This window comes from Peromyscus eremicus, chromosome 8a (genome assembly GCF_949786415.1).
Source record: "Peromyscus eremicus chromosome 8a, PerEre_H2_v1, whole genome shotgun sequence".
Classification (NCBI taxonomy): Eukaryota; Metazoa; Chordata; class Mammalia; order Rodentia; family Cricetidae; genus Peromyscus; species Peromyscus eremicus.
In genome coordinates, this window is record NC_081423.1 from 1932233 (window position 1) to 1956014 (window position 23782).

General features: G+C 45.1%; 1 long non-coding RNA gene across 4 annotated transcripts in view; it reads left to right on the top strand.

Annotated features, from left to right (window-relative positions):
* The window catches only part of LOC131916603 (uncharacterized), a 246801-nt gene that overhangs the window by 61037 nt on the left and 161982 nt on the right, over window positions 1-23782 (top strand). The window lies entirely within an intron of this gene.

Below are 23782 nucleotides of genomic sequence, written 5' to 3' on the forward strand. Positions count from 1 at the left end.
CGAAGTTTGTGGATGGATAGATGTGAGATGTGAAAGGAAGGGAGGTATTGCAGCCAAGGCTCTTGGCATCAGTGACTGAAGCTTGAGGTGCCATTGAGGGGAGTTTGGTAGGGAAAGCAGAAAAGAGCTCAGGACGAGGGGAAGAAGATGGGGGGGGGTTTCTGGAACATGGGGTCACTTGAGAACAACCCAACCCTAGGGTCCTCTTTGGTAGTTCTTTCCCACTGGATTTTAATCAGAAGATGTCCCTGTCCACATTGGCATGACAACAGAAATAACAACAGCTGTGTCCTCCTTGGGGACAATGCCTGACCTTAGGGGGACTGTGCTTGCAGCTGACTTATTTTTAGATTTGTCTCATTCTTTCTCCATGGCTGTGGGGAAGTCTGGATGAAAAATTCTGAGGCTGAATGCATATGGCTGAATGAAAACCTTTAATTAAGAGTTAAAGACTTTAATCTGTCTGTAACTTGGTTTTATTCCTAAACCCTACAATTTTAAAAGGGGGTTTAAAAAAATGAGGACACAAAATGACAACTGATACAAAGCCATGGCTATGTGGAGCCAAAATAACTGTGGTCTCTGGCAATGACAAGCTCTACCCTTCAAACCACTGCAACCAAAAGTATCTTTTTCCTCATCTGAACCGTGAAGTTTTTCTCCCCTTCTGCCAGTTTTGCTGACTCAGTATAGAGAAATATATTTTGTCCCTCCCCTTGGCAAACACCCCCACATACTGCTGTCACATCCACCTGTGTCTTTCTCTGCCCCCTTCTTCCTGGGTACCCCGGAATGGCCATCCAAGGAAAGTAAAGCTTCATTCCTTCTTTGGACGCCACTGAAGGAAGGGAGGCAAGTGCGAACTCATCTGCCTTAGCCTTGTTCCTGTTGCTGTGGTAATAAAATGGCCTGCAAAAGCAACTTATGGGACAAAGGGTTTATGTCTGCTCACAGTGGCCCAGCAGTCAAGGCGGCAAAAGCCTGAAGATGCCCATCACCTCCAACCACAGTCAGGAAGCAGAGAGTAAGCTCTAGCTCTCACAGTGGTCCCCTTCTATAGTCCAGGATCCCCACCCTTGGGAGGCTGCTGCCCACAGATTACCATGGGTCTCTTAGTTATGGTAATCAAGATGATCCCCATAGTCATGCCAGAGGCCTATCTCACAGGTGATTCTTTATCTCATTAACCATCCCAAGATCTTTTCCTCCCAAGATCCAGTTTCCTACAATTTGTCAGAAGCAAGCAGCAGCTTGGGCAGGAAGGAGTGTGGTACTTGGGACGCCAACTGCTGACATGACACACAGCGAGAGAAAGCCCGCCGAGTTTCTCATATATAAATAATGCAAGTTTGGAAGCACTCACCTTTGGACCCGCTGGAACTGTTGGGAGCTTGTGCAGTGAGGGAAAAGGAAATTGCTGAGACAAGCAGGAGAGAAGCCTACTCACTGGGCTGCACTTGATTCAGCCGGGAGAGCAGCTGCTCCATGCAGGGAGAGGAGCGAGGGACCTGCTGGTGCAAGGGAAGAGCTGGGGAGAAGGGGGGGCCTCTGGACACAGGGCTGAGAGTTCTTGGTACAGAAAGCATTGTAGAGGCAGTTGAGCCTTTCTGTAAGTGAAAGAAAGGAGAAAAATAAAGCCACAAGCAATGGCAACACAGTTAACATGAATACCAATGAAGTGAATTTTAATACCTGAGTATTCATGTAGTTAATGTATAGATATTAACAGGCTATTAACATGTTATTAATATGTTAACATTAACACAGTTCTTAGTAAATCCCGAGTAACTGTGGTTTCCTCATCACTGTGACAGAATTTGTGACAAAAGCCGCAAAGTTAGACTCAGTGTGGCTCCCAGTTTCAGGGCACACAGTCCACCATGTGAGGGAGGCAGGGTCAGTGGTGGTGGGAGTGTGAGGCTGGGGCTCCTGATGGCCTCACACTGGATCCCATTTGCAAATATTTTTGGTATATTTATGTCCATGTTCATTGCAGATATTATTCTGTAACTGCGCATCCAATGTGTTACACCCTGATTATATGTGTCATATAAATTGAGGTATAAGTGGCTTAGATTATGATATATAATTCAAAATTTATTTCCTAAGTTACAGCCACCTGCCATGGCCTCAAAAGCTGACTGTGGTTTGTGGTCACTATCTTGGATGATAGTTCTCCCCGTGACCCTCCGCTTTTGGACGCAGCTAGGAAAAGCTGTAACTTAGAAGTGTTTCTTCCCTTTGCTCCTTGGGGCAGCAGTGAGGCTCCTATTGGCTAGCTGTCCCCGGGGAGAAGCGGGGCTTTATGTGACTGATCATTTAATAACTGTTTTCCTCCTAAAAGCACTCTTGAAAATTCTCAGTATGGAAGGGGTCAGCTCAGAATTATTATAAATATCAAAAGTTGCTTTGATTAAAAATGGTAAGTTTTAATTTGGTGAGTTCCTTAAAGGATGCATAAGGTAAACATGGTGTTTTGCCAGCTAGGTCTTCTCCTGGAAGTACTTTCTGAAGCTGAGTTAGTAAGTCATAGGAACGTGGGCTTGCTCAGGAAGCACTAACACAGGATCTCCCTTGACATGGTGTAATTTATACGGCTGTAATTTCGCTATCGTCCCAAACTCTAGCAAAGGCTATTGTCATGCCACTGGGGTCTGTCTGCTGCATGGAGAATCTTCAGGTGTGACTTTTTCTACTGCACACTTCTTTTTCCACAATTAAAGCTCATGTTGAACATGTTGTAATTTCTAAGAGCATAGAGACCACAGTGAAGGAGAACTTTCCCTCCGCTGGGCTCAGGGTGAGGAGGAGACCGGAGTGCAGGGAAGAAAGAGCACACTGCTTAGCAGGGCAAAATGAAGCTCTTGCTTTGCTCGGAATCTCGCAGTCAGCTGTGGAGGGTGGTGTTCTAGGAAAGGGTCTCTAGTCCTGAGCCCCCATACCCAGTCTTCTTTCTATAATCACACCGACATTTAGCTTCTTTTGAGCACAACCCTTTCCAGAAAGCCTGGTGCGATGTTTGAGAAATACTTTGGGGACATATCCAGGGTGCAAATCCTGTCAATCACTGTGTGAATGGTGTCCCTGAGGAAGGTTGAGCTTATTAAAACAAACTTGGGTTTTTAATGAGTGACCTTGGGCAAGCCACATAACTTCTGTCTCTAACTGTCCTCCCAGCAAAGCAGAGCTACTAACTCCTTCCTTTCAGTGTTACTGGTGGACGATGTGATAATATCTGCAAACATTTGGCACGAGACTTGACAGTAAGTGCTCAGTCAGTTTGAACTCCGTCTTTTGCCTTTCTTAAAGCTGTCCAGTGAAGGGGATACAAGGTCACTAGTCTATAAACTCCATCCCCTGGGATATTAACTATGACAATATATAATTTTACACTTTCATGGAATCGTCTTCTTGGGTGGGTTGGACTTTGTACTTGTGCCCTAAACGTCATTGGTTATAGGGTGGAACAGGTCTGGCCAAACCTATCCTTCACTAAGGTCTGGGATCAGGGATTACAAAGAACATGAGTATTTTTGCATTAACAGGTGATAAAAATTAGCTGAAGTTGTTTATCAAACTGATCTGAGTTTTAAACATGGTTTTGTAACTTCTTAGCTGTAAAAGATGAAAACAATTCCTTTTACTTGTTCTTTCCCTTTGAGACAAGATCTTGCTACTCAGGCTAGCCCGAGACAGTCTTCCAAGTGCTAAGATTACAGGTGTATCCCACAGTTCGGCCTCGTTTTGTTCTTTAAATCTCAGAATTAAAAACAGATGAGAGAGAGAGAGAGAGAGAGAGAGAGAGAGAGGGAGAGGGAGAGGGAGGGAGAGGATGGAGAGAGGAAGACAGGAGAGTGAGAGGGAGGGAGGGAGGGAGGGAGGGAGAGAGCAATCACTGTCTCATAGAGTTGCAATATTGAATGTTATCATACATATCATATCTCAGAATGTATACATATAGACCTTCACAGACACACATTGTTTACTGGCCTCAATACATGCACTTTTATGAATTATGTGATTTGATATCTTCATAGTTCTGTGCTATTCTGATGATTCCCATCTTGCAGGGGAGGAGTCTAGGGTGTGGAGAATATGTGTCCTGACTTCACCAGGTGTTGTGGTGATAGGATGTGAATCCACTTTTATCTACTATTTAGCCTTATTGGTATACTCCTTTCATTTTCTTTATTTCATGCTTCTTCCTGCTTAGAAGCGAGTTTGGGGCCCACTACCACTCCCCAGAGTGTGCTTTGTTGCTGCATTCTGCTGCTCTCAAGGCAGTAACCATGGAAGACATTTGGAAGGACACTTCCTGGTGTCTAAGGCACCGGCACCTTAGGTTTCAATGCGGTTATTCAGTGAGGTCTTTGCATGCACAGCCGATTCTGGGCAGGGAGAGGCGCCATGATTCCTAGAGACTAATTGTATTGCCAGGGAACAGTATGACCAGTGTGATCCAGACTTGAGGCTTTACCCATGTGAAGCTTGCAGGAAGTTCGTTCCTTTGGGGCACAGGATCCTAACACAGACCCTTCTTGGAAGCTTGCTCTTGGCATCTTGTTGGCCAAGAAGCAATAATCTGTTTCCCTCATTTTTCTTGCCATATCCCATCCAGTCTTAATTAAGGTTCAGTTAGAAACAATGAAGTGCAAAGGATGAATCTTCCTTGAACTTCCAAAAGGTTATGTGCCAGACAGTGTATCCCAGGAGGGATTGATGTACATGGGAATGATGCCAACATTCTCCAAATTTCTCCAAAACTATGTGTGTGAACAGGGATATGACTCAAATTCAATGCATTGGGCATCAAATATAATGGTTACACCAGGTCCACAGTTAGAAGATGACTTCCCCTCATTAGAATAATTTATAGTGTTTGAGTCCTATTTTGACCTATGCAACCCCTGTTGCACTGTTGGATCAGTGTGTCAGGGATAAAGTTAGGATATAATCACCTAAAGTAATCGATCACGGGAATATCATCAAATCTTTCTATAGAAATATCCTTTTCATGATGAAGAACAAAACACATGCTGTTTGTCCTTAAAATGCACTCAGGTGGGATATGGCTCAGTGGGTAAAAGACTTGGTATGCAAAGAGGAAACCTGAGTTCAAATGCCCAGAACTCACATAAAGCTGGACATGGTGGTGGGCATCTGTAGTTCCAGTGCTCCTGTGGAGAGATGGGAGCAGGAGAAGCCCTGGGGGTCCCTGGGCTAGCCTGGGGTTCCCAGCAGCAAACGTGAGACCCTGTCTCAATCAAATGGGAGGCCAAGATGGATGCCCAAAGCTGTCTTCAGACTTATACACACATGATGTGGCATTCATACACTTGCAGCAACACACATGCACCTTTAAAATGCATTCCTAACTCATAAACTGTTAGTGATGTATGAGCACAAGTCAGACCTTCTGTTCTCAGTTTAGTAGCTGTGCTCACAGTGACTACTGTTTATACTTATTTCAGTGTATTACATACAGATGTACATGGATAACACCGAGAAACTCTGACGGTCCATTTTACAAATTAGGAGAAAGAGTCTCAGAAGGGTCAAGTGAGTTGCTCAGTATCACACGGCACAGCCAGTGTGAATTCAGCTGGAATTACTGCAGAGGCTGTGCCTATGCTCTTGGTCTACAGCCAGTTGAGAGTATAATTAAGGGTGATATTCAGTCCATTGCTTTAAATACTTCATGAATAGTTAAGGAGCCAAGACATAACCATCATAATAAAAAGCCAAATCTGTTGAGAACTTAGGAACACCAGGGACTGTGCTACACTATAGCATGTAGTACCACCATACCCTGTTGACATTTAGTAGCTTTTAGCAATATTTATTATTGCTCTGAGTATATTGATGTGTAGTAGAGGTCAGAGGGCAACTTTGTGGGACCGGTTCTCTTTCTCTTTTCCCTGGGCTTGGGTTTGTTAGGCTTGCAACAGCAAGTGCTCTCCCCTGAGCATGGTTGCTTCCTAAGCAGCTTCCTCCCTCTGGTAGATCTGGGCTTCATATCCAGAGTCCAGAGCAAAAACTTTCTGCTGCTTTCCAAGCCTGCTGACAAGTGAACTGACTATTGAGAACTTTAGCTAATCGGTGTGTCAGGGTCCGGCTGTGTGAATAGCATCAGCGCAGCTGCACTCAGGCAGCTGAGGTCAGCTCGGTGCTAGGTGGTTGTCTTGTCCTCAGCAGCAGAACCTTCAGCACGTGGCTAGCTGCCTGAGAGTTTTCACGGTTTAGGTTAAGTAAAGATGCTATCCTGAAACGAGGCTCATGGCTGTCTTGTTAATTGATCACCTTCATGTTTCTGCTTTCCTGAACTTCTCATGCATACAGAATGATTTTCAAAACAGCAAGAGCTCTTATTTTCTGTGGTCCACACAAGCCATTGTTTGGAGTATCCTCAGAGACACATAGCATGTGGCCAGTGGTAGGGGCAGAGTGGCAGTTGGAGGGAGGGATGTGGACAGAACCCCACAGTCATTTGTTTTGTCCTCTACAAATCTATTTCCTCAAAGTTAGCATAAAGTTAAAAAGAGGACCAGGACCCTGACCTGTGAACTGTGAGAAGTGGAAAGAGTTCAGAATGAACATGGGTGGAAGATGCAGCCAGGCGCCTTCTGTGCTGGCTGTTCCTTTGTCCACTTGACACACCCTCAGGTCATCTGGAAGAGGGGAGCCATAACTGAGAAAGGACCTCCATCATGTTCACCTTTGGCAGGTCTGTGGAGGTGTTTTCTCGATTGATGATTGATTTGGGAAGGCCCAGCCCACTGTGGGTGGTGCTACCTTGGTCAATTGGTCCGGAGCTGTGAAAGAAAGCAGCCTGAGCAAGCCATGGGAGGAATCCAGTGAGCAGACTCCTGCATGGCCTCTGCTTCAGTTTCTGCCTCCAGGCTCCTGCCTTGGGTTCCTGCCCCACTTCCCTCGATGATGGATTGTGATGTGGAAGTGTAAACAGAAGCAGACCCTTCTTTTCTCCAGGTTCCTTTGGGTCATGGTGTTTGATGGCAGCAACAGAACGCAAACCAGGGAGCTGTCCCAGAGTGATATCACCGTGAGATGAAGTGGTCTCCAAAGGCAACTGGAGGGTATATTCAGATACGTGTGTGTGTGTGTGTGTGTGTGTGTGTGTGAACTGTGTATGCATGTTTCCTCTGAGGCATCATTTGGCCCAAGAGGACACTGAAGGAGAACCTCAGGTACTATCGTTTAGGACAGGGTCCTTCACTGGCCTGGAGCTCACTAACTACACTAGCTGGCGTGAGAGCCCAGTACCTCTTTTCTCTTCTTCTCTATTGCTAAGGTCACAAGTATGTACTACTGTGTCTTTTTAAGTGGGTTCTGGGTATCAAACTCAGGTCCCCATGTTTGGCAGGCAAACATTTTACTGATTGAAGTACTACCCCAATGACAGTGGCTACTTTTGTGCATGCATGAACAAGCACGCATAAAAGTAATACACGCAGGGAACTCTCCTCCACTGCTGGTGGGAATGCAAGCTTGTACAACCACTTTGGAAATCAATATGGCGCTTTCTTAGAAAATTGGGAATCCATCTCCCCCAAGATCCAGCTATACCACTCTTGGGCATATACCCAAGGAATGCTCAACCACACCACAAGAGCACTTGTTCAGCTATGTTCATATCAGCATTGTTTGTAATAGCCAGAACCTGGAAACAACCTAGATGCCCTTCAACTGAAGAATGGATAAACAAAATGTGGTACATATACACAATGGAATATTACTCAGCAGAGAAAAACAATGACATCATGAGGTTTGCAGACAAATGGATGGATCTAGAAAAAAAATCATCCTGAGTGAGGTAACCCAGACTCAGAAAGACAAACATGGTATGTACTCACTCATAGGAGGATACTAGATGTGGAACAAGGATGACTGGACTGCTACTCACATCACCAGGGAGGCTACCTGGAAAACAGGACCCCAAAAAAGACATAGGGATCGCCCAATGACAGAGAAATGGAATGAGATCTACATGAACAGCCTGGACATGAGTGGGGGTAGTGAAGGGCAAGGGTCGAGGGAAAGAGAGCTTGGGGGAGCGGGAGATCCCAGCTGGATCAACAACAGAGAGGGAGAACAAGAAATAGGAGACCATGGTAAATGAAGACCACATGAGAATAGGAAGAAGCAAAGTGCTAGAGAGGCCCACAGAAATCCACAAAGATACCCCCACAACAGACTGCTGGCAATGGTCGAGAGACAGCCCGAACTGACCTACTCTGGTGATGGGATGGCCAAACACCCTAATTGTCGTGCTAGAAACCCCATCCAACTACTGAGGGATCTGGATGCAGAGATCCATGGCTAGGCCCCGGGTGGATCTCTGGGAGTCCAATTAGCGAGAATGAGGAGGATTTATATGAGTGAGAATTGTTGAGACCAAGGTTGGATAAAGCACAGGGACAAATAGCCAAACGAATGGAAACACATGAAATATGAACCAATGGCTGAGGGGTCACCAACTGGATCAGGCCCTCTGAATGGGTGAGACAGTTGATTGGCTTGATCTGTTTGGGAGGCATCCAGGCAGTGGGACTGGGTCCTGTGCTCATTGCATGAGTTGGCTGTTTGAAACATGGGGCCTATGCAGGATCACTTGGCTCGGCCTGGGAGGAGGGGACTGGACCTACCTGGACTGAGTCTACCAGGTTGATCTCAGTCCTCGGGGGAGGCTTTGCCCTGGAGGAAGTGGGAATGTGGGGTGGGCTGGGGGGGAAGGTGAGGGGGGGCGGGAGCGGGGAGAACAAGGGAATCCACGGCTGATATGTAGAACTGAATTGTACTGCAAAATAAAAATAAAAAAAAAAGTAATACACACATCATCAGAATGGGGAACTATCAGGTGTTTTTTGGCCTTGGGGTTCTGAGGTATCTTTGGCCAGACAGCTCTGTGAACACTGGGTTTCTGCTGTACTTACGAAGCAACACTAGTGAAGAGCTGTGCAGTAACATTTCTCCCCCAGCCACCAGGGAGCACAGAGAGCAGGGCTGTCACTGTAGAAGGCAAATGACAACAGTCCCTGAGATGCAAGAAAAATTGCAATCTGATTAAGAGATTGGCACTGTAACAGTTTCTTCCTGTTCCATGCTCAGACAGAGGAGGGAGACAAGACACCATTTTAGCAACTGAGCTGAGCATGGAAGTGTCAGTTCTAGCCATTTCTGAGCCACAGTCCCATGGCACTGAATCACATCAGTTTGCTTTGATAGTCAAGGGAAGTAATGTGGATCAACTGCCCAAAGTCTCTTTTGAAGGAACCGGGAGGCAGGGCAATGCGTTCACTTGTGCTCTTTGAGAGCACTGACTCCACTGTGCTGTGCAGGAGGCACTAGTGAGTGGCTATAGTTCTGACCATGTCTGGAGACCCATTGTCTGGTGAGGAATGCCATCCTGGTGTTGATGAGGAAAGAGGGTATTTTGTTTTGGCTTCATGTGCCAAAGTGGGAGGCTTTCATCCATGCCACCAGGGGATTGCATAAATGCATGTCCACAGGTGCTTGTGAAGGTTTTGGTACCCAGAACAGTGAATATTCAGAGGGTCACCAAAGCTGCCATTGAGACTATTTCATGCCTTGTGCTTGCTGCTCAGTAAAACACCAGCTTGGGATAGAGGAAAAGACAGGAGCTTTAGCACTTGGAGGCACAGAGGTTCAAATCCAGTCTCAATCATTTTCTCCTGGTGACTTTGAGAGAATTGCTGAAGTTCCCTTCGCTCCAGTTTTCTCATCTGTACTTTGGGGATGACTGGTGCTCTCTGTGAAGTCCTGTCAAATGCTGACTCTTCAGCAGATGCCGGCCACACACTCCCACGTCACTATCAAAACAGTTATTTTATTGCTTTTTGGCGATGTAGACACTTCTTATTTTTATCTTTTATGTTCTCTTCATTCTTCTCCTGTAAATACAGTTTTGATTATGTGTATATGTTTATGTGTGATGTTTGTATGTTCATGTGTTCTTGTGTCTGTGCACATGTGTGCATGTGGGTGTGTGTATATGTAAAGGGAAGGAGTCAACATTGGGAGTCTACCTCAGTGACTCTCTGCCTTATTTTTTGAAGCAGGGTCTCTCACTGAACTCGGAACCTACCTATTCAGCTGCATTAGCTGGCCAGTGTGCTCCAGGAATCCACCTGTCTCTGTCTTCATGATTCTGGGGTTACAGGTGCACCCTTCTGTGCCTGCCTTTTTACATGGGTGCTAGGGACCTGAACTCAGGTCCATGACGTCACATCAAGCATTTTGCTGACTGAGCCACCTCTCCAGGCCCCCATTTTGATTTCTGATCAGTGTCTATCCAAGTGCAGGCCGTTTGAATAAAAAGATTCTCCTTATAAGGGTAGACACATTTTCACCAACCAGAGTGTTCCACCTTCCTGCCCACAGTGACTGTTTCAGCGATGAGCATGTGGCCAAAGACGGATCAAGGAGACTCCATGGTCATTTCATGGATCTTTCTGGAAGGATAAACTCTATTGCCGCCATGGTTGTTAACACAATGTTAGATTAATCCACAAAAGGCTGGACAGAATGGTCAGATAACCCATCATTTCTATCCCCAGGTGTATAATCCAAAGAACTAAAAACAGGTGCTCAGACAGCCTTGAGTGTTCATAGCAGCACCATTTATGATGGCCCAAATGGAAAAGAAACAATTCAAATATCCTATAAGTGGACAGATGAATGTAATGTGGTATATTATGAGATAGTATATGGCCACATAGAGTATGAAAGTATTCTAACATGCAGCAACCTGGATGAACCTTAAAAACTTTATGCTAAATTTACTAAGCCAGGGACAGACACATGCAGTGTGATTCTGTTTACATTGAAGATAAGAACAAGAAGACCCTAAGGACAGAAAGCACAGGCTAGGGGAGATGCAGACTAGGAAGCAGATATTCACAGGGGTTGCAGGGCTCTCCCTTTTGGGGTGATGAAAATATTATAATGGTGGTGACTGTAGCATCCTGAAAATGTATCCTATGCCCTTGTCCCAAGGATTTTTCTGGGTTTCTCTTTGTCGTCAGGAAGCAATAGATGTTGATCTGTGCAAATATAAATTTGGATCCTTTATTTTGAATTTTGATTCTTTGTTAAACATCTTGGTTGGCATCTATCGAGACTTCTAAGTGTGCTACATGGGACTGGGATCGCCCTGGGTCCCTCTGAGCATCTCAGCCCTCAGTTATCCTTGGTTTATTAGTTCTGCTGGTAGCACTGCTCCAGTGCCTCCATTCCCTGCTCAGCTGTGGGCTGCACATCACAGAGTCGCATCCTGCATGTCTATGAAGAGAAATGATCCAGAGCATCCGCTAGTCACTAGGTGTCACTGAGTCCTGGCAGGACAGCAGTGGGTCTCAAACCCAGGCCCGACCTCAGAGCCCTTGCTCTTAAGGGTTTAAACTCTGATTCTATGCATTTTCTCCAAGAATTCAACTAACAACAAAAATCTCTTTAGAGAAGGAGGCAACCCCTCACTGTAAAGTGTCCCTCCTTAAGAGTCTCTGTTGGACTCTTTGAAAGCGGCCATTTATATGCAGAGCGCAGTGCTGAGGACTGAAGTCTGAGAGGAGCTAGGCCAGCTTCTCTCTTCTCTGTGTGATTCCTCTCAGTAGGTCCCCAGAAAATACCACTTGCCTCATTTCCCTCCAGCCTTTTGTCTGAGCCTCAGCTGAGAATGCCCCCTCCCAATCCCTGCACATTCTCTTGGTTTTGGTTATGTAAGGGACCAAGCAATTGCCTTTCCTGAACAAAAGTCTCGGATGAATAGAGATCAATGGTAATATCAGTAATTAGCAGTTTTTCTCTGTAGCGTGTGTCTGAAACTGGTTTTATTGATACTTTTGGACTCTTCCATAGAAGGTGGTCTTCCTGTTTGCACAAACATATGCTTATCTCCATTTGGTTCTGGCTATACTGTAGGCTTTATTATTTATTGATTTATCTTGTCGACAGATCTGACAGGGACCAGATGGCATGACACAATGGCATTCCTCAGCTGCCTGTGAGCCGGGCAGTCCTTTCTCAGGTGTTGGTGACAGCTGAAGGAGACCCTCCAGCAGCTTTCACACACTCTCTTCTCTTTGTAGCACAAAGCAGATTTCTTTGGGCCATTGTTCTAGTTAGCTTTAGCTGTCAACCTAACATAGAAAAGGCTCCTGAGAAGCAAATCTCAACTGATGGTTTGCCCAGATCAGGTTTGTCTGTGGGACATTGTCTTGACTGTCAACGGATGTAGGAGGGCCTACATCACTACTGATCCCTGGGCGTGTGGTCTTGGGCTGTAAGAAAAGGCTAATTGAGCATGCCTCTGTGAGCTAGCCGGCTAGTAGCATTACTCCATGGTTTCTGCTTGAGCTCCTGCCCTGACTTCCTTCAGTGATGGACTGTGATCAGGAGGTGGGAGCCTTCCTTCATTTGCTTTTGGTCAGTGTTTTATCACAAAAAAACAGAAACAAAACTTGAACAGCTATCCTATGCTGTTCCTGTGGCAACACACACACACGGGGATTTAACCAAAAGTGCACCTCAGTGCAGAGATGCAGTGCCGTGGATGCTCTCGCAGCCCTGGCCACATCACTCGTGAAGTCTCCTCTGCCTGTTGCAAGGTTGCTCACTTCATGTACCTGCAGCCATCTTCTGAGGACTTTTCTGTTCTGGACAGAGGGGCAGATGCTCAGTGCAAAGGCTAAGCTGGAAGTGCCAAGGAGTTAATGTCCTGGAAGCTGCCCAGCAGCAGATGGCTCTCACGAACAAATCCTGCAGCCTTGCAGTCCTGAGCTGTGGGACAGTGCTGAGCTATGTGCTTTGTCATCCTAGGTAGAACTCAACCTAGGGCAGGGCAATTTCCCCATCACATTCTTTACAATTTTGCTATGAGTACTTGCATTTGACTGGCACTTAGATTCTGCAGTTGGCCTTGATGAAAAGCATTCAGCCAACAGTCTCAGCTTCCATTCCTCTCTCCCACTCAGGACCCAAAGCTGGTGTCACAGAAAGATGTCTGTGGACATCCTGCATAAAACTAGCATTTCTGGTTCAAGAAATGTCTATGGCTGCTCACTTGCCTCTATACTGGGTCTAGTGTTGACACCCTGTATGCATCTGAAGGCTCAGTCGACTGCCCCTGCCAATTTCAAGATAACACACCCACTGTCTTCTCACCCCGATATCCTCTGCTGCCCACTATGCAGATCACTGAGGCTATATCAGTAATTAACCTGAGAACTCCAAGTATTGGTGCCCTGGCATCCCCTATAACAGTCTGGATTCCAGTCTGCCTCTGCTTTCTGGGTCATCCTCAGAGTGGACACTTGCCATCATTTCCCAAGGATGCTAGAATTGGGAATAAGAATTCAGTGCTTGTAATTAGAAGATGTCTTTCTGCCAAGCTCTGCTATCCCCATGGAGACAAGGGGGGAATTCATAACAGAAATGATGGCTAGAGGCACCAGGAAAGTGTAATCAATATTTACCTGGTGTGAAGTCCTGTGAAGGGAAGAAATTGACTTCCTTCCCCACTGCACAGACCCCATTCTGGAGAGCTGCCTTCTGTGTGTATTTGGCGGAGGGGGAAAAAACCATGCATAATCGAGCTTCTTTGAGCTGGAAGGATTCCTGAAATTATTCCCTTGTCAGTTTGCATATGATAATTGGTTACTGAGGTATGAAAAGCTTCAAAAATCCTGGCCTGTCTCTTGAAATCTACCTACCTGGTTTCTGTTTATTTGTGTCCAAACCAATGCAGCCGAGACACATTTTTCTCTTTGTCCCTGCTACCTCTTGCTCAGAACAACTGATAACTGATATTTGTTTCATTTTCTGTGTAATCTCACTGGGGAGATATTCTGTGGGAGAAGAGACTTATGTGGGCTGGCAGTGTTTCTCTGGATGGCTTTAATAAAGCTGGACATGCAAGAGTAGTATAATGCATATAGTCTAGTTAATGCTTTTCCTAGCAGAAGTGCACTGCTCTGAGCTACTTACTGCACACAAAATGACAGAAAGGATACCAGCAAAATTAAGTCAGATATGGATCTTTGGGTTAGAAAACAAGCAGGAAACAGCGAAGGTGAAGAAGCCTGGCTGGGGAGTTGACCTCAGGACTAGGCAGCCGAGGGTGTCCCATGGGTGTGGTTGCCCTGGATACTTGTTGTCTACAGTTGTGTGAGAAGGTCAGCCTCAGCTGAGGAAGCATCTTTGAAGGTGGCTACGTTTGCACCTCTGTCCTGATTCTAATCCCCAGAGAAGCACTAAGGACAGAACTCAGCTCTTCTGCCTCTGTAGGGAAACTGTGAAGAGGCAGCCTTTCTTGTTGCCTACCCATGGTCTCCCTGTCAGGTGCCTGTCCTCCTGCAGCTCTTGCATTTCACAGCATGTGGATGAGACCTTCACTGTTTAGTGTCTGGGTTTTCCTCTCTAGAGTCCGAGCTCTCCCGTTTTCCTCATTGTTAAATCACGGCTCCTGCTCTAGGGTGAGTACTGCATAAACTCGAGTGGAATATCAGAGAAACGAGGGATGGTTCAGATGCCAGGATGCTTCACAGGCAGAACAGCCACTGTAGCAAATGCCTCTCCTTCCTGATAAAATAAGTGAAGGCTCTGGAAACTGGCTCGGTTTTAGCAAGAGAAGACGGTGAACAGTTGACACTGCTGAGCAAAATGTGGCCGTCACTTGTTTTCTCCCTTAGATTTTCTTCTAGGCAAAGTTGGCACTTCTAACCAAAGCCCGTGGTTCCAGCTTGTCACTAAGTGAACCACAGAGGCCCTTGGCCAGAAGCCTGGAATCTGTCAGAGTGACAGACATCTCTTCTCTTCTTCCTTGGGCAGAGACTGGAGGCTGAGTTTGATTCCTCTGTTCAGTTCTTGGTGAGATGATACCACTTTGCATGGTGCCTCCAGGCAGCTTTGTACAGGGGAACATTGGTTCTCATTTGACATCTCCTTGTCCCTGACAATTACATATTGAAGGGCCATGTACTGTGCATGTGTTGTATGCCTTCTGAACAACTGCGGTGGGCTAATGGAATTCTTTGTAGACCTAGGAGCCAGCCTTCACTGCAGCTGAGAAATGAAGACACCAGATTTTTTTGAGTGATGCCAAGCTGTTTGAAGACTCATCTCACTTTAATTATGACAAGAGATCACCTTAAATTCTAGCCCAAGCTAGGCTTCTCTGAGAACATGATGTTCTCAGAACATCTCTGGATGTCTATCCAAGAAACTCATTTAAGTCAGTCTTCATTTGCCCCAAGGAAGTTGTGATATAAATAGAATGTTTGCATTTGCCCAAAATTTGTATGTTAAATCTTAATTCCTAATGTGATATTATTTGGAGGTGTGGCCTGGGGGGGCAGTGACTAGGTCATTTGTATGTTAAATATTAATGCCTAATGTAATGCTCTTTGGAAGTGTGGCTTTTGGGAGGGGTGACTAAGTCATGGGAACAAATCCTCTAAATGGGATTCATTCTAGAAATGAACCCAGGGAAGCTGTCCTGCTTCCTTCTCTCCTGTGAGGACACAGTAAGTAGCCACCAGTAAGATGCCAGGGGAAAGCCACTTACAAGACAGAGTTATGCTAGAACTTTGGTCTTGCTCTTCCTAGCCCCCATGCCAATGAGAAATATATTCCTGTTGTTCCTTGGCTGCCCAGTTTATTGGATTTTGTTGTATCAGCCCCCAAAAGGACAAAACATGTTGACAGAGATTTTGCTCAAAGACCTCTTTGTGTTTGATGACACTGGTGTATGCAATGATGAAATTGTACAAGATGGAAAGTTTACAACAGTCAGTGCTAGGAGATTCTAGAAATGCCCATGAATCCCTGTGGAGGATTTCCCACTTATTGAGGGTCATATCTTAACTTGCTCCTTGTTTGCTTCCACAAAGGAAGCAAGGCCCTTAAATGCTGGCTCATTGTCCTCAACATCCAGGATGGGGGATGGAGATTATTTCCATAGTGCCCACAGTTGGCCTTCACCACAGTGATGCAGCTCTGTACCCAAAGAAAAGGAAACTCAAAAGGAGTCTTTATCTTAGGGCTCAAGAGACAGCTATGAGGAGACAAGGACTGAGGTTGCTAGAGAAGAGATACCTGGTTAAGTTTAGGTTTTAGATAAACAAGGAATCACTTTCAATATAAATATGTCATATGTACTATTTGGAACCTATTATCCTCAAAAATTATTTCTTGGTTATTCAAAACTAGCTGGCACCTTGCATTTTTCCTTGTGAAGCCTTATGACTATAAGAAGGACACAAGTGTCCTTCTTCAGGTTGGCCTCTTTCCCGGCATTCTGTTTAAATGAGAAATCTGAAGTCTTAAAAGGCTCAGCTCATGCTAATGAGGATTAAATGGCTGAAGTCCTCAGTTCTTTAACTGGAGGCAAAGCTGTTCTGTCTAGATTGAATGGCAGCCATAGAAACAATTTCCTACTTCTTCCTCCATTCTACTCATTCACAAAGAACAAGGAGGGACCAACCAGGAGTAGCTTCCCTTCCTGGACATTGGTGTGAGAATTCCTCTTCTGTAGAAAGTGGGACTAGCAGGCCTGAAGGTAGGCTGCTGGTCCGCAGTGCAGGTGTCCATGGCAACGCCTGGTCCTCCCAGTCCTTCCACATGTTTGTAGAGACAACCAGCAGTACTGATGGTTACAAGACCCAAGGCTGCGTGAGAAAGATGTGCTTCCCATCCACACTGTGGTTGTAGAGGTTTCAAATTTTTATTTCTGTTAATTGTTGATCAGCAGTAGCACATACAGGACTTGAGTGTCCTACTTCTCGGAGCCCCTTTCAAGCAATGGAAGTTCTTCAAATGCATGCTTGATCACCCAAAAGGTAACAGCTGTTAAGAGCACTCTAGAGAACCCGCATACACAAGCAAAAATTCCTTTTCTAATAACTATTCATACAGCTTCTCCATTTTATAAGTTTTGTAAATTTTGAATATTAATTTTCTTTCCAAAGCAGAAAGTTTTTGAATGCCACTAATGCCTTGCTCTTACTTTTCCTTCCCTCCATCCCTCCCCCTCCTCATTCCCACCTCTTCTTCATGCTCATGTTTTCTTTGAACTCACAATTAACACATGCTAGCTCAGAGTAGTGTTTCTTGATTCAGATTATAGTTTAAAACTGGAGAATTACAGATCTCCAACATCATGAGTGCTACCAGACTTTTCCAGAATATCTGCTTTAATTGGTCAGAAATTCTACTTGTAGCCAGGGTTAAGGATCTTCAGCCTAGAGGTGAAAAACAGAGCACCCCAATTGAGGGGTCTGGATTCTCGGTCCAGCTTTGTAGCTTGAGATGCATCCTTTAGGGTTCCAGGATGGAGCTTAGCTGAGCGTGCTTGTCTAGCATGCAGAAAACCCTCACTTTGATCCCTGGCACACATAGAACTTGGTATGCCTGTGATCTCAGCACCCCAGAGGTGAAGACAGGAGTCTCAAAAATTCAAATTGTCTCTGGCTACATAGTTAATTAGAGGTCAGCTTTTGCTACCTACATAGCTCTTTTAAAAACATGCATCTTTTATTATTTTAATGAGTTGTCAACTGTCTGAAGCTCAGTTTCCTCAGCCACAATATGGTGATCATAATGTATGCTATATAAATAATGAGGGTCAAACAAGCTCACACAAGGCACACCTTTGGCCCTATATTAATAATTTGTTAATCTGTTTCTATTTCAAATTGGCCCACTGCTATGCTTATCAATAACATTTTATTGGAATACAGCCATCACCATTTATTTCCATGTCATCTGTGACAGGAGAGTTGAGCAGTGGAGACAAAGGCCACTTGGATTGAGATCTAAGATGTTTACTCAATCTTAGCAAACCAAGTTTTCTGATACTTCCTCTATGCCCCCAAGGAGCTCTAGATCTACTGGGGACAAAGGCTTTGCCACTCTGATCATGGCGCACTGCAGGCAAAAGGTAGCGCTGAGCTGTGGAAAGAGCTTAAGATTGCTTTCTTCCCTCAACTTCTCCAAGCACACTTCTGACCACAGAGAACCAGCCTTCTTCACCTGGGCCTCCTGATGGCCAAGGTATCAGGACAGGGCTAGTGATTGCTAAGGGCTCCTTAGTTTCTAGAATTTTCTGGTTTCTTGCCTGGCATTCTGTGGATCCCCCTAAGCTCAGGCCTGCCTTCTGGTGGGTTTGGAGCCAGAACTCTTTTTCCTCCCTTTTTTAAAATTCATCTATTTATTTTACATCCCAACCACAGCTTCTCCCCCATCTTCCCTTCCCAGTTCCTCTCTCCATTCCTCTCTCCCATCCTGGCAATCTCCTCCTCCTCCGTCTCCATTCAGGAAAGGGCAGGTTTCCCATGAGTATGAACAAAACATAGCATATCAAATTTCAGTAAGACGAAGAACTTGCCCATGTGTTAAGGCTGGGCAAGGCGACCCAGCGTGAGAAGGGTCCCAGGAGCCAGTAAAGGAGTTGGAGACAACCCTTGTTCCTGCTGTTAGGAGTCCCACAAGAGGACCAAGCCAAACAACTGTCACATATATGCAGAGTCCTAGGTCAATCTCATGCAGCCTTCCTGGTTGTCCATTCAGCCTCTGCCAGCCCCTATGAGCCCAGGTTAGTTGATTGTGTGAGCCTTCCCATGGTGTCCTTGACCCCTCGGGCTCCTACACCTCTTCTCTCCTCCTCTGCAGGATTCCCAAACTGCCTAATGTTTGGCTGTGGCTCTTTGCATCTGCCTCCATCAACTGTCAGATGATACCTCTCTGATGACAAATTGGGCCAGGCACAAATCTGAGCACAAAATTTGTGGGGTCTGGATTCTCGGTCCGGATGTAGGCTACCTATCCACCATTGCCAGGAGTCTAAGTTGGGGTCATCTCCATAGACTCCTGGGAGAGTCTCTTGTGCCCTACTAGGAAATGCCCCCACAACCATCCTTCTCAGCACTTACCTCTTCCATGCCCCCACAACCTGATCGCTCATATTCCCATCCCCACCTGCCCTCAGTCCACTCATGAAATCTCTTCTATTTCCCCTTCCCAGGGAGATCTGGGTGCATTCCCCATGAACCCTTCTTGTTATCTAGTCTCTCTGGGTCTGTGGATTGTAGCCTGGTTATCCTTTATTTTACAGCTGATATCCACTTATGAGTGAGTACATACCATGTTTGTCTTGCTTGGTCTGGGTTACCTCACTCAGGATGATTTTTTCTAGTTCCATCCATTTGCCTTCAAATTTCCTGGTGTCCTTGTTTTTAACAGCTGAGTAATACTCCATGTGTAAATGTACCACATTTTCTCTGTCCATTCCTCAGTAGAGTGATGTCTAGATTGTTTCCAGGTTTTGAGCCAGAAGTCTTTTAAATCAAAGCTAGAGAAAAAACTTCCTAGCAGATCAATGCAATTAATGCAGCTCTGGTCTCAGCTACTCTTACTTCTCCAGAAGTTCAGACAAAGATTCACAAATGCACCTGAGGCCAACTAAATAATGATACCCAGAAACACATGGGTGGCAGTCCCTAGAACGTATAAATTCTGCTGTTTACAGCAAAAGGGGACTTTGAAGGCGTAATTTAGTTAAGAGATGGGGAGATATGGAGGTGATCTTAGAACCAAAATGTTTCTCCAAAGCTCCTGTATTAAGGGCTTGGTCCTCAGTGTAATAGTCTTCAGTGGTGTATAGTCTTTGGGAGGTGACTGGATCATGAAGGCTTGGACCTCATTCATGGATTTATCTATTGACAGTGTAAGCTTAGGAGGTGGGGATTGTCGGGAGGAAGCAGGTCTTTGAGATGCATTTTGTCTTCAGGACACCTATCTCTCCTTTTGTGCTTTGTGGTAGCTGTGAAATGAGCAGCTTTGTTCTACCATGCACTTTCTACCACAATTCTCATAATGATGGACCACAAGGCCAAAATGAATCTTGCATCCTTTAAGCTGATTTTTACCACAGCAGCAGAAAGCTGGCTAACATACTGAGAGGCCTTAGATGCAACCACAGGGGTCTTTTGAGAGTATAGTAGAAAACAGAGTCACTGCAGAGAAGAGAGACCATTGGAACTTCAGTTGAGATGTTAAGATACTGGTACTGAAACTGGAGGAAGGAGCTAGGAGCCAAACACTGTAAGAAAGGCTGTCTCAGAAGCTAGACTATGCCAATAAGTTGAACCCACTTTGTAGTGCTTCTGTAGGGTATGGACCGTGGTCCTACTGACACTCAGATCTGGGCATAGTGATTTCAGATTTCTGACCCCACGACTGTCAGAAAATAGCTGTACATTACTTTAAAGCACTAGCCCGTGGTCTTTGTTACGGAAGCTATAAGGAACTAATACATCTTCCTTGCATTGATACACAACCCATGAATTCTAGGGAGATTTATCCATAGTGCTTATAAAATAAGTTGTCTAGCACAGAGGAAATTAATAAAACATGTTGTACTAGTTACCCATGTGGAATAGAATAGAGAGAAAAAAGGAGAAGGAAAAGAACTAGGAAGGGTAAGAGAGAAAAATCTGGAATGTGCCAGTGCACAAGGGCTCACTAGGCTTTGTGCATAGAAGCCAATACTATGGCAACAGTCTGTATAAAGAGCATTTGTAGAAGTTGAGCAACAAAGAGAGAGAAACTGGCTCAGATCTGGTTCCCCTGAGCCGTCAGGGAAGGGCTTCAAGTGGCCCAGGACAGGGTGAAACAGAGGGCTGATTGGTTGTAACCCACAACCTTGGTAGAACAGACCACATTTATACTTGGTCAGGTGGAATTGTCAGGTTTCTGTCCATCCCAAAGTTGTTTAAGTGCCTGTTGCTTCTCATCTAGATCTGAGAGGCCCTGCTTTTGACCCTTTGGCTCTTCCACCCAGAGGTCATATTAGGTCAGAACTTAGAGTTCTGTGCATCCCAGAGAGCAGCTTGGACAGATTTTAGGGGCAAGGGTGGTTTTATGGCTCAGTTCCAAAGCCTTGTGATCTCACTCTTTATTTCCATTCTTTGCTGAAAAGGCAACATTTTTAGGTTCCCACAAGCTCTGCCTCCTGGTGTGATGCCACCATCATATCACCACCCTTTAAACTTTCTCCCAACCAACAGATGATGACAGTTTTTTGAAAGGACAACATTTTGTTTAGTAGTCTCAGTCTAGGCAGAGTAGAGAGAATCTCCCACCAGCCCTGAGGAAGCAGGCAGGCATCCTGTGAACGTCTGTGGAGAGGGCTATGGGGTAGATCACAAGAGGCATTTCAGGACCCGAGGGCAGCCTCCGGCTTACAGCCAGTAAGAAACCATGCAGGCATGAACAAATGTGTTCTGTTGACAGCCAGAAGAGTTTAGAAATACCTCTATCTATAGACAAACTTCAGGTGACAAAATATCCTACTGATACCCAGCCTTGGGGAACTCTGAGTTGTAGACCCAGATGAGCTGCGTCTAACCCATAGGAACTAGGAAATAATAAATATGTAATTTTTTGAGTTACCAAGCACCTGGTAACATGTTATACAACAATTAAAAATGAATATAATCACTGTCTAGAAAATATATTCTAGAAGTAGGTGGAATAAATGACAACCTAAGGTGGGTGGTTTGGGGTTACCATAAGTCTTTCCTTTTCCCCTTAGGTTTTCCCTGTTTTTACCTACAATTCCTATCTTCCTGATTCTTTATAAATGAAGATATCAAATAGCTATTTAAAATAAAGATATTACCAAGGGAGTAGTAAAACCTAAACATGTGATGATTATTTGTTGTAAATCTTGATATGTTCAATTATCTGATAGACCAGCATTCCATGGTATAAAGGACAGATAAGCTTTGTTTATTTGTTGAGACAGGGTCTTTTCTGGAGCTCAGGCTGGCTGTGAACTTGAGATGATTAAGTTCTGAATGAGGTGGGAGGAGGAACCTGGAGTTATCCATAAATTTATAGAGAATTTGCTGCATGTCTGATGTTGTGCTTAATGCACCCACATGTAGCCAAAAACCCCATAATGATGCTTCAGTCAGTGATGGATTGCATGCATGACCATGTTAATCCTACTGGTTGAGACTACTACCACAGTTTAAAGTCAGTTTTGAAGCAAGCTTTAATTAAATACTGGCCAGGTAGATGGGCTCCGACCAGGTCTATACCCAGGTTCCCAGGAAATGGCCCTGAGTCACAGTCTGCAGCAACTTAAGCCTTTCCCATCAGGTCCAGTGAGGGGCAAGCATACATCCTGATGTATTTCCTGCCTGTGAACCTCACACCAACATGTGATCAAGCACAGCCATGCAGATGGGTCAAACAAACTTGATTAGCGGAGTGAAAAACATGTGGCTTGTTATCTCCCTTAAACAATAGCCTCCAGCATTTCAAGAACTATCTGTCCTTGGGCAAGGGGCTTGCAGATCAGAGGCATTTTTGTTTCATGGATTGCTAAGGCATAGTCATTAAAATTTAAAATGTAACTTGGCTGTCACATTTACACAGACTGTTGTTATGTCATCTAGGTTTGTGCAAGCATGATGAGGGTCACACAGTTATGAAATCACCTAAGTATGTGTTTCCCAGAGTGCATCAGCAATGCACAGCTGTAATCTAGTTTGTGATCACAATGCTGTGAAGTAGGTACTGTGAATAGTCTCAGTTTTTAATAGTGTGGAGTTTATGTGGTTTGTGCAGTCCTATTGCTGGAAATCTCCATGTCTGGAAGGGACTTTACACTTAGAAGACAAGAAGAGGCAGATGAATAAAGAACAAATGCACGTAAGAGCAATAAGGAAGAGATCTAGAGAAAAACTCCAAGTAAGAAAGCGGTTCAGCCGGGCGGTGGTGGCGCACGCCTTTAATCCCAGCACTCAAGAGGCAGAGCCAGGCGGATCTCTGTGAGTTCGAGGCCAGCCTGGTCTCCAAAGCAAGTTCCAGGAAAGGCGCAAAGCTACACAGAGAAACCCTGTCTCAAAAAACCAAAAAAAAAAAAAAAAAAAAAAAAGAAAGAAAGCGGTTCAGGGAATCTCCACCCAAAAGGGAAGTGAGAGGTTAATTTTAAAAAGATGGGAACTGGGCTTATTAGCAACAGATGCCTGAAGGGTGGATGTGGCTTTGAGACCACACTCAGTTTCAGGGGAGCAATGCTTTGATTTATGAAATGCTGACCTTGGGTGTGAGTGGAAGGAAATGGAGACATGTGGGCCGTTAATTTGTCATCTTTGACCCAGAACCTGCATGGGGAAGAGGCTGCTTAGACTGTCCTTGAGTAATAACATGAAACATCCTCCTAGACAGAGCACTTGAAAGCGGCAGGTAAATACATTTCTTCTTTGTTGGTATGTGCTTGCTCAGGTGGGACAGTAACAATTAAATGCATTTAGATATGTATCTTATAGCCCTTTTAAAGAGGGCAGAATAGTCAAAAGTTAGCTTGGCTTGTAAGAGTTCTCATCTGTTTCTTTTAGAAACACCAACCCCAGAGTTGAGCAACATCCCAAACTGAGCCAATCATCTTCACTGGCCACAGTGATTGGCCTAAGGGAGGGCACTTGGCAAGAGCTGACCGTGTATATAGAGTGTTTCTCTGGACTTCCTCAAGCTGGAACTGGGAGAGGGAAGGGCTGCTCTTAGGTTACTAAACTGTAGTGAGGTTGTCCAGGGCTGCTAGCCACTGAGTCTCCCATGTGCGAAGTCATTTAGAATAAGCCCACCATGTAGGACTGTCCTGGGGAGAGTCGAGAAACAGTGTCAAGACAGTTTTAAATCCCTGGTTCAGCTTGTTCCTGATTTTAACAGCTCTTCG